The sequence below is a fragment of the Halictus rubicundus genome, unplaced genomic scaffold (assembly GCF_050948215.1).
Source record: "Halictus rubicundus isolate RS-2024b unplaced genomic scaffold, iyHalRubi1_principal scaffold0027, whole genome shotgun sequence".
In the NCBI taxonomy this organism is placed as follows: domain Eukaryota; kingdom Metazoa; phylum Arthropoda; class Insecta; order Hymenoptera; family Halictidae; genus Halictus; species Halictus rubicundus.
In genome coordinates this window covers 120989-133735 of record NW_027488568.1, presented here as the reverse complement: position 1 = coordinate 133735, position 12747 = coordinate 120989, and the positions used below count along the sequence as shown (strand labels likewise).

Here is a 12747-nt window from a genome sequence, read left to right as displayed (position 1 = left end):
TCTTAACCGTTGAAAACGAAACATGAGACCCTGGGGTGACCGAGGAACCAGTGCGTGAGGTAAAGAGCGAACCAGCATTGCATCCGTTGGCCAACCTCACCCATTTGAAAACACTGAAAATAAATAATAACATGTATCACTCAATGAATACATATATAGAAACAACTTATAGTGATCATGAATAAATAACTTCTGTGAATTTGATTGCAAAGTGAAAAAACATTGACCACTTCGACTCAATAATTTCATACCTCCCTTCATATATTAATGTATATATATATAAGGCGCTAAAACTCATGGAACGTAAAGAATATATTTCGCAGAAGTTATAAGGGAATAGCAATCCCTAAGACTCGTATCCTATAAATTCCAAATTCAAGAAAACAAAATCTATTCAAATTAAAACATTGATAAAGAAATAATGAGGAAATATCTGCAAAACTACTTCTTAACCGTTGAAAACGAAACATGAGACCCTGGGGTGACCGAGGAACCAGTGCGCGAGGTAAAGAGCGAACCAGCATTGCATCCGTTGGCCAACCTCACCCATTTGAAAACACTGAAAATAAATAAGAACATGTATCACTCAATGAATACATATATAGAAACAACTTATAGTGATCATGAATAAATAACTTCTGTGAATTTCATTGCAAAGTGAAAAAACATTGACCACTTTGACTCAATAATTTCATACCTCCCTTCATATATTAATGTATATATATATAAGGCGCTAAAACTCATGGAACGTAAAGAATATATTTCGCAGAAGTTATAAGGGAATAGCAATCCCTAAGACCCGTATCCTATAAATTCCAAATTCAAGAAAACAAAATCTATTCAAATTAAAACATTGATAAAGAAATAATGAGGAAATACCTGCAAAATTACTTCTTAACCGTTGAAAACGAAACATGAGGCCCTGGGGTGACCGAGGAACCAGTGCGTGAGGTAAAGAGCGAACCAGCACTGCATCCGTTGGCGAACCTCACCCATTTGAAAACACTGAAAATAAATAATAACATGTATCACTCAATGAATACATATATAGAAACAACTTATAGTGATCATGAATAAATAACTTCTGTGAATTTGATTGCAAAGTGAAAAAACATTGACCACTTCGACTCAATAATTTCATACCTCCCTTCATATATTAATGTATATATATATAAGGCGCTAAAACTCATGGAACGTAAAGAATATATTTCGCAGAAGTTATAAGGGGATAGCAATCCCTAAGACTCGTATCCTATAAATTCCAAATTCAAGAAAACAAAATCTATTCAAATTAAAACATTGATAAAGAAATAATGAGGAAATACCTGCAAAACTACTTCTTAACCGTTGAAAACGAAACATGAGACCCTGGGTTGACCGAGGAACCAGTGCGTGAGGTAAAGAGCGAACCAGCATTGCATCCGTTGGCCAACCTCACCCATTTGAAAACACTGAAAATAAATAATAACATGTATCACTCAATGAATACATATATAGAAACAACTTATAGTGATCATGAATAAATAACTTCTGTGAATTTGATTGCAAAGTGAAAAAACATTGACCACTTCGACTCAATAATTTCATACCTCCCTTCATATATTAATGTATATATATATATAAGGCGCTAAAACTCATGGAACGTAAAGAATATATTTCGCAGAAGTTATAAGGGAATAGCAATCCCTAAGACTCGTATCCTATAAATTCCAAATTCAAGAAAACAAAATCTATTCAAATTAAAACATTGATAAAGAAATAATGAGGAAATACCTGCAAAACTACTTCTTAACCGTTGAAAACGAAACATGAGACCCTGGGGTGACCGAGGAACCAGTGCGTGAGGTAAAGAGCGAACCAGCATTGCATCCGTTGGCCAACCTCACCCATTTGAAAACACTGGAAATAAATAATAACATGTATCACTCAATAAATACATATATAGAAACAACTTATAGTGATCATGAATAAATAACTTCTGTGAATTTGATTGCAAAGTGAAAAAACATTGACCACTTCGACTCAATAATTTCATACCTCCCTTCATATATTAATGTATATATATATATAAGGCGCTAAAACTCATGGAACGTAAAGAATATATTTCGCAGAAGTTATAAGGGAATAGCAATCCCTAAGACTCGGATCCTATAAATTCCAAATTCAAGAAAACAAAATCTATTCAAATTAAAACATTGATAAAGAAATAATGAGGAAATACCTGCAAAACTACTTCTTAACCGTTGAAAACGAAACATGAGACCCTGGGGTGACCGAGGAACCAGTGCGTGAGGTAAAGAGCGAACCAGCATTGCATCCGTTGGCCAACCTCACCCATTTGAAAACACTGAAAATAAATAATAACATGTATCACTCAATGAATACATATATAGAAACAACTTATAGTGATCATGAATAAATAACTTCTGTGAATTTGATTGCAAAGTGAAAAAACATTGACCACTTCGACTCAATAATTTCATACCTCCCTTCATATATTAATGTATATATATATAAGGCGCTAAAACTCATGGAACGTAAAGAATATATTTCGCAGAAGTTATAAGGGAATAGCAATCCCTAAGACTCGTATCCTATAAATTCCAAATTCAAGAAAACAAAATCTATTCAAATTAAAACATTGATAAAGAAATAATGAGGAAATACCTGCAAAACTACTTCTTAACCGTTGAAAACGAAACATGAGACCCTGGGGTGACCGAGGAACCAGTGCGTGAGGTAAAGAGCGAACCAGCATTGCATCCGTTGGCCAACCTCACCCATTTGAAAACACTGAAAATAAATAAGAACATGTATCACTCAATGAATACATATATAGAAACAACTTATAGTGATCATGAATAAATAACTTCTGTGAATTTCATTGCAAAGTGAAAAAACATTGACCACTTTGACTCAATAATTTCATACCTCCCTTCATATATTAATGTATATATATATAAGGCGCTAAAACTCATGGAACGTAAAGAATATATTTCGCAGAAGTTATAAGGGAATAGCAATCCCTAAGACCCGTATCCTATAAATTCCAAATTCAAGAAAACAAAATCTATTCAAATTAAAACATTGATAAAGAAATAATGAGGAAATACCTGCAAAACTACTTCTTAACCGTTGAAAACGAAACATGAGACCCTGGGGTGACCGACGAACGAGTGCGTGAGGTAAAGAGCGAACCAGCATTGCATCCGTTGGCCAACCTCACCCATTTGAAAACACTGGAAATAAATAATAACATGTATCACTCAATGAATACATATATAGAAACAACTTATAGTGATCATGAATAAATAACTTCTGTGAATTTGATTGCAAAGTGAAAAAACATTGACCACTTCGACTCAATAATTTCATACCTCCCTTCATATATTAATGTATATATATATAAGGCGCTAAAACTCATGGAACGTAAAGAATATATTTCGCAGAAGTTATAAGGGAATAGCAATCCCTAAGACTCGTATCCTATAAATTCCAAATTCAAGAAAACAAAATCTATTCAAATTAAAACATTGATAAAGAAATAATGAGGAAATACCTGCAAAACTACTTCTTAACCGTTGAAAACGAAACATGAGACCCTGGGGTGACCGAGGAACCAGTGCGTGAGGTAAAGAGCGAACCAGCACTGCATCCGTTGGCGAACCTCACCCATTTGAAAACACTGAAAATAAATAATAACATGTATCACTCAATGAATACATATATAGAAACAACTTATAGTGATCATGAATAAATAACTTCTGTGAATTTGATTGCAAAGTGAAAAAACATTGACCACTTCGACTCAATAATTTCATACCTCCCTTCATATATTAATGTATATATATATAAGGCGCTAAAACTCATGGAACGTAAAGAATATATTTCGCAGAAGTTATAAGGGGATAGCAATCCCTAAGACTCGTATCCTATAAATTCCAAATTCAAGAAAACAAAATCTATTCAAATTAAAACATTGATAAAGAAATAATGAGGAAATACCTGCAAAACTACTTCTTAACCGTTGAAAACGAAACATGAAACCCTGGGTTGACCGAGGAACCAGTGCGTGAGGTAAAGAGCGAACCAGCATTGCATCCGTTGGCCAACCTCACCCATTTGAAAACACTGAAAATAAATAATAACATGTATCACTCAATGAATACATATATAGAAACAACTTATAGTGATCATGAATAAATAACTTCTGTGAATTTGATTGCAAAGTGAAAAAACATTGACCACTTCGACTCAATAATTTCATACCTCCCTTCATATATTAATGTATATATATATATAAGGCGCTAAAACTCATGGAACGTAAAGAATATATTTCGCAGAAGTTATAAGGGAATAGCAATCCCTAAGACTCGTATCCTATAAATTCCAAATTCAAGAAAACAAAATCTATTCAAATTAAAACATTGATAAAGAAATAATGAGGAAATACCTGCAAAACTACTTCTTAACCGTTGAAAACGAAACATGAGACCCTGGGGTGACCGAGGAACCAGTGCGTGAGGTAAAGAGCGAACCAGCATTGCATCCGTTGGCCAACCTCACCCATTTGAAAACACTGGAAATAAATAATAACATGTATCACTCAATGAATACATATATAGAAACAACTTATAGTGATCATGAATAAATAACTTCTGTGAATTTGATTGCAAAGTGAAAAAACATTGACCACTTCGACTCAATAATTTCATACCTCCCTTCATATATTAATGTATATATATATAAGGCGCTAAAACTCATGGAACGTAAAGAATATATTTCGCAGAAGTTATAAGGGAATAGCAATCCCTAAGACTCGGATCCTATAAATTCCAAATTCAAGAAAACAAAATCTATTCAAATTAAAACATTGATAAAGAAATAATGAGGAAATACCTGCAAAACTACTTCTTAACCGTTGAAAACGAAACATGAGACCCTGGGGTGACCGAGGAACCAGTGCGTGAGGTAAAGAGCGAACCAGCATTGCATCCGTTGGCCAACCTCACCCATTTGAAAACACTGAAAATAAATAATAACATGTATCACTCAATGAATACATATATAGAAACAACTTATAGTGATCATGAATAAATAACTTCTGTGAATTTGATTGCAAAGTGAAAAAACATTGACCACTTCGACTCAATAATTTCATACCTCCCTTCATATATTAATGTATATATATATAAGGCGCTAAAACTCATGGAACGTAAAGAATATATTTCGCAGAAGTTATAAGGGAATAGCAATCCCTAAGACTCGTATCCTATAAATTCCAAATTCAAGAAAACAAAATCTATTCAAATTAAAACATTGATAAAGAAATAATGAGGAAATACCTGCAAAACTACTTCTTAACCGTTGAAAACGAAACATGAGACCCTGGGGTGACCGAGGAACCAGTGCGTGAGGTAAAGAGCGAACCAGCATTGCATCCGTTGGCCAACCTCACCCATTTGAAAACACTGAAAATAAATAAGAACATGTATCACTCAATGAATACATATATAGAAACAACTTATAGTGATCATGAATAAATAACTTCTGTGAATTTCATTGCAAAGTGAAAAAACATTGACCACTTTGACTCAATAATTTCATACCTCCCTTCATATATTAATGTATATATATATAAGGCGCTAAAACTCATGGAACGTAAAGAATATATTTCGCAGAAGTTATAAGGGAATAGCAATCCCTAAGACCCGTATCCTATAAATTCCAAATTCAAGAAAACAAAATCTATTCAAATTAAAACATTGATAAAGAAATAATGAGGAAATACCTGCAAAACTACTTCTTAACCGTTGAAAACGAAACATGAGACCCTGGGGTGACCGACGAACGAGTGCGTGAGGTAAAGAGCGAACCAGCATTGCATCCGTTGGCCAACCTCACCCATTTGAAAACACTGGAAATAAATAATAACATGTATCACTCAATGAATACATATATAGAAACAACTTATAGTGATCATGAATAAATAACTTCTGTGAATTTGATTGCAAAGTGAAAAAACATTGACCACTTCGACTCAATAATTTCATACCTCCCTTCATATATTAATGTATATATATATAAGGCGCTAAAACTCATGGAACGTAAAGAATATATTTCGCAGAAGTTATAAGGGAATAGCAATCCCTAAGACTCGTATCCTATAAATTCCAAATTCAAGAAAACAAAATCTATTCAAATTAAAACATTGATAAAGAAATAATGAGGAAATACCTGCAAAACTACTTCTTAACCGTTGAAAACGAAACATGAGACCCTGGGGTGACCGAGGAACCAGTGCGTGAGGTAAAGAGCGAACCAGCATTGCATCCGTTGGCCAACCTCACCCATTTGAAAACACTGAAAATAAATAATAACATGTATCACTCAATGAATACATATATAGAAACAACTTATAGTGATCATGAATAAATAACTTCTGTGAATTTGATTGCAAAGTGAAAAAACATTGACCACTTCGACTCAATAATTTCATACCTCCCTTCATATATTAATGTATATATATATAAGGCGCTAAAACTCATGGAACGTAAAGAATATATTTCGCAGAAGTTATAAGGGAATAGCAATCCCTAAGACTCGTATCCTATAAATTCCAAATTCAAGAAAACAAAATCTATTCAAATTAAAACATTGATAAAGAAATAATGAGGAAATATCTGCAAAACTACTTCTTAACCGTTGAAAACGAAACATGAGACCCTGGGGTGACCGAGGAACCAGTGCGCGAGGTAAAGAGCGAACCAGCATTGCATCCGTTGGCCAACCTCACCCATTTGAAAACACTGAAAATAAATAAGAACATGTATCACTCAATGAATACATATATAGAAACAACTTATAGTGATCATGAATAAATAACTTCTGTGAATTTCATTGCAAAGTGAAAAAACATTGACCACTTTGACTCAATAATTTCATACCTCCCTTCATATATTAATGTATATATATATAAGGCGCTAAAACTCATGGAACGTAAAGAATATATTTCGCAGAAGTTATAAGGGAATAGCAATCCCTAAGACCCGTATCCTATAAATTCCAAATTCAAGAAAACAAAATCTATTCAAATTAAAACATTGATAAAGAAATAATGAGGAAATACCTGCAAAATTACTTCTTAACCGTTGAAAACGAAACATGAGGCCCTGGGGTGACCGAGGAACCAGTGCGTGAGGTAAAGAGCGAACCAGCACTGCATCCGTTGGCGAACCTCACCCATTTGAAAACACTGAAAATAAATAATAACATGTATCACTCAATGAATACATATATAGAAACAACTTATAGTGATCATGAATAAATAACTTCTGTGAATTTGATTGCAAAGTGAAAAAACATTGACCACTTCGACTCAATAATTTCATACCTCCCTTCATATATTAATGTATATATATATAAGGCGCTAAAACTCATGGAACGTAAAGAATATATTTCGCAGAAGTTATAAGGGGATAGCAATCCCTAAGACTCGTATCCTATAAATTCCAAATTCAAGAAAACAAAATCTATTCAAATTAAAACATTGATAAAGAAATAATGAGGAAATACCTGCAAAACTACTTCTTAACCGTTGAAAACGAAACATGAGACCCTGGGTTGACCGAGGAACCAGTGCGTGAGGTAAAGAGCGAACCAGCATTGCATCCGTTGGCCAACCTCACCCATTTGAAAACACTGAAAATAAATAATAACATGTATCACTCAATGAATACATATATAGAAACAACTTATAGTGATCATGAATAAATAACTTCTGTGAATTTGATTGCAAAGTGAAAAAACATTGACCACTTCGACTCAATAATTTCATACCTCCCTTCATATATTAATGTATATATATATATAAGGCGCTAAAACTCATGGAACGTAAAGAATATATTTCGCAGAAGTTATAAGGGAATAGCAATCCCTAAGACTCGTATCCTATAAATTCCAAATTCAAGAAAACAAAATCTATTCAAATTAAAACATTGATAAAGAAATAATGAGGAAATACCTGCAAAACTACTTCTTAACCGTTGAAAACGAAACATGAGACCCTGGGGTGACCGAGGAACCAGTGCGTGAGGTAAAGAGCGAACCAGCATTGCATCCGTTGGCCAACCTCACCCATTTGAAAACACTGGAAATAAATAATAACATGTATCACTCAATGAATACATATATAGAAACAACTTATAGTGATCATGAATAAATAACTTCTGTGAATTTGATTGCAAAGTGAAAAAACATTGACCACTTCGACTCAATAATTTCATACCTCCCTTCATATATTAATGTATATATATATATAAGGCGCTAAAACTCATGGAACGTAAAGAATATATTTCGCAGAAGTTATAAGGGAATAGCAATCCCTAAGACTCGGATCCTATAAATTCCAAATTCAAGAAAACAAAATCTATTCAAATTAAAACATTGATAAAGAAATAATGAGGAAATACCTGCAAAACTACTTCTTAACCGTTGAAAACGAAACATGAGACCCTGGGGTGACCGAGGAACCAGTGCGTGAGGTAAAGAGCGAACCAGCATTGCATCCGTTGGCCAACCTCACCCATTTGAAAACACTGAAAATAAATAATAACATGTATCACTCAATGAATACATATATAGAAACAACTTATAGTGATCATGAATAAATAACTTCTGTGAATTTGATTGCAAAGTGAAAAAACATTGACCACTTCGACTCAATAATTTCATACCTCCCTTCATATATTAATGTATATATATATAAGGCGCTAAAACTCATGGAACGTAAAGAATATATTTCGCAGAAGTTATAAGGGAATAGCAATCCCTAAGACTCGTATCCTATAAATTCCAAATTCAAGAAAACAAAATCTATTCAAATTAAAACATTGATAAAGAAATAATGAGGAAATACCTGCAAAACTACTTCTTAACCGTTGAAAACGAAACATGAGACCCTGGGGTGACCGAGGAACCAGTGCGTGAGGTAAAGAGCGAACCAGCATTGCATCCGTTGGCCAACCTCACCCATTTGAAAACACTGAAAATAAATAAGAACATGTATCACTCAATGAATACATATATAGAAACAACTTATAGTGATCATGAATAAATAACTTCTGTGAATTTCATTGCAAAGTGAAAAAACATTGACCACTTTGACTCAATAATTTCATACCTCCCTTCATATATTAATGTATATATATATAAGGCGCTAAAACTCATGGAACGTAAAGAATATATTTCGCAGAAGTTATAAGGGAATAGCAATCCCTAAGACCCGTATCCTATAAATTCCAAATTCAAGAAAACAAAATCTATTCAAATTAAAACATTGATAAAGAAATAATGAGGAAATACCTGCAAAACTACTTCTTAACCGTTGAAAACGAAACATGAGACCCTGGGGTGACCGACGAACGAGTGCGTGAGGTAAAGAGCGAACCAGCATTGCATCCGTTGGCCAACCTCACCCATTTGAAAACACTGGAAATAAATAATAACATGTATCACTCAATGAATACATATATAGAAACAACTTATAGTGATCATGAATAAATAACTTCTGTGAATTTGATTGCAAAGTGAAAAAACATTGACCACTTCGACTCAATAATTTCATACCTCCCTTCATATATTAATGTATATATATATAAGGCGCTAAAACTCATGGAACGTAAAGAATATATTTCGCAGAAGTTATAAGGGAATAGCAATCCCTAAGACTCGTATCCTATAAATTCCAAATTCAAGAAAACAAAATCTATTCAAATTAAAACATTGATAAAGAAATAATGAGGAAATACCTGCAAAACTACTTCTTAACCGTTGAAAACGAAACATGAGACCCTGGGGTGACCGAGGAACCAGTGCGTGAGGTAAAGAGCGAACCAGCATTGCATCCGTTGGCCAACCTCACCCATTTGAAAACACTGAAAATAAATAATAACATGTATCACTCAATGAATACATATATAGAAACAACTTATAGTGATCATGAATAAATAACTTCTGTGAATTTGATTGCAAAGTGAAAAAACATTGACCACTTCGACTCAATAATTTCATACCTCCCTTCATATATTAATGTATATATATATAAGGCGCTAAAACTCATGGAACGTAAAGAATATATTTCGCAGAAGTTATAAGGGAATAGCAATCCCTAAGACTCGTATCCTATAAATTCCAAATTCAAGAAAACAAAATCTATTCAAATTAAAACATTGATAAAGAAATAATGAGGAAATACCTGCAAAACTACTTCTTAACCGTTGAAAACAAAACATGAGACCCTGGGGTGACCGAGGAACCAGTGCGCGAGGTAAAGAGCGAACCAGCATTGCATCCGTTGGCCAACCTCACCCATTTGAAAACACTGAAAATAAATAAGAACATGTATCACTCAATGAATACATATATAGAAACAACTTATAGTGATCATGAATAAATAACTTCTGTGAATTTGATTGCAAAGTGAAAAAACATTGACCACTTCGACTCAATAATTTCATACCTCCCTTCATATATTAATGTATATATATATAAGGCGCTAAAACTCATGGAACGTAAAGAATATATTTCGCAGAAGTTATAAGGGAATAGCAATCCCTAAGACTCGTATTCTATAAATTCCAAATTCAAGAAAACAAAATCTATTCAAATTAAAACATTGATAAAGAAATAATGAGGAAATACCTGCAAAACTACTTCTTAACCGTTGAAAACAAAACATGAGACCCTGGGGTGACCGAGGAACCAGTGCGTGAGGTAAAGAGCGAACCAGCATTGCATCCGTTGGCCAACCTCACCCATTTGAAAACACTGAAAATAAATAATAACATGTATCACTCAATGAATACATATATAGAAACAACTTATAGTGATCATGAATAAATAACTTCTGCGAATTTGATTGCAAAGTGGAAGAACATTGACCCCATCGACTCGATACTTTCATAGGGTGTATTAACGAAAGTTTGTTGTGCATTGTAGGTATTAACGAAAGAACCCTCCCCCACCCTAAAGAACAAATTCGGTCATTCAAAATAGGCAGAATTTTTCATCAAAATAGACAGTTTTTTTCGAATATCTCGGAAAATAAAGAGACCGCCGCACAGTGCGGACAAATGGCCTGTTTTCGGGCACTCCTCGTAATTTGGTTATTAATGTATAAATATATATCGGAAATTGTTTACAGAAAATTAAATTTACCAATATAATTAATAAATTTAACAAAGAATTTATTTTTAAAAACATTCAATGTAAACAAAATTAGCAAACTTAACAAATCGCTATTCGCTATAAACAATTTCGATCTATCCTTACATTCTTATTACTTTTCCAATAGGTGTAAAACATATATTAAAAACAAATTAAGAATACATAAAAATGATTGATATATAATTTTTACAAAATTGTATTATGCATAAAAATGATTATTATATGATTATTCATGTCAATTTTCATCCTAATATAAATTTTTTGCAAAAGAAATATATTTTATATGGTGATATACACTAACATTGAATTTTGCACAGTAAATTTTGAATCTAACTCAAGACTAACTCAAACCTACCTCGAAAACTAATCCAAATGTAGTCCAAACCAAACCCGATAATACGTACTTACACCCGGCACGTCGAGAAATGGCGTTAGTAGCGAGGTAGGTCGACACAAAAAAACGCGACGTCCGCGACGCGACTTTCAGGGGAAAACAACCGAAGAAATCGATCGCCGCGACGCACTTCGTTGTGACAACGGCCGCCGAAGGGCACAAACACCGTGATATATCTGTAGAAATAGTCGCGCGATCGTACCATGCTGACACATACGCACCCCTCGGACGTACACATACAGGCAAAATTCAATGTAGTAGTAACTCCAGTTTTTCGCGAATATTTCATAAATTAATGCTGAACAGCGGTTATATGTATAGGAGAAAGTTCAGAATATTGAGTTTTACAGTATATTTAAATTTTATCAAAATCGGTGCGGCGCGGGGGCATCTCCTGGGCACTCGGGTAGCCGGGTAAATAACATATATTAAATAAATAAGATGACATTTGCGCCAAAAACGACAACATTTCGTGTGCAGCATGTAAAAAAGGACTAGAATAATCTATGTCATATTTCGAAAAGAGCGGTTCGGGGTGGGGTTGTCCAAAAGTCTTATTAACCCTTAGCACTCGAATGATGACTGTAATGCACCACTAAAAATTGTTGTATCATTATTCAAAATATTTTTTACATTATCAAATTTGTTTGTATTTAATAAATTACTAAACATTCGGTATTGTACGAGTAAGTTGCACTATTTTCGTATATATAACATGAAAAAAAAATATATAGGAGGGCAATATTCTAGGTCGGAAGAAATGTTTCATTTTGGAATTAAAATAGCTTCGAGTGCAAAGGGTTAAACAACATTTTTATATAAAACTTAAAAAGTTACATACCTTCATCGCGTAGATCGGGTTCGACGGTTCGACGGCTTCGGCAAGACTAACTCGCAAGCTCCGTCAGCCGGATGACCTGACTACTTCAGTGGGGGGATTTTCGTCGGGGTTTTTGCGCATGCGCGTCCGGCGCAGTAATGTATCTATATTGTGACGACAGTAGTGGGGTACTATTATTGGCAGGAAAAACTGGAAGTGTCCAGGACGTGACGACGAAACAAGCGTGTTACATATTTTTGATAAATTATTATTACCATTTGATTGGCATACACATGTTATACATTCA

At 33.9% G+C, this 12747-nt stretch overlaps 1 long non-coding RNA gene across 1 annotated transcript in view; it reads right to left on the bottom strand.

Moving 5' to 3' along the window:
* LOC143363183 (uncharacterized) overlaps positions 1–12497 on the bottom strand; it is an 86823-nt gene extending 74326 nt beyond the window's left edge. Inside the window, exon 1 of the long non-coding RNA XR_013083764.1 lies at positions 12462–12497. This is a non-coding gene — a long non-coding RNA (uncharacterized LOC143363183). The remainder of the gene's footprint in view (positions 1–12461) is intronic.
* Positions 12498–12747: the final 250 nt, after the last annotated feature.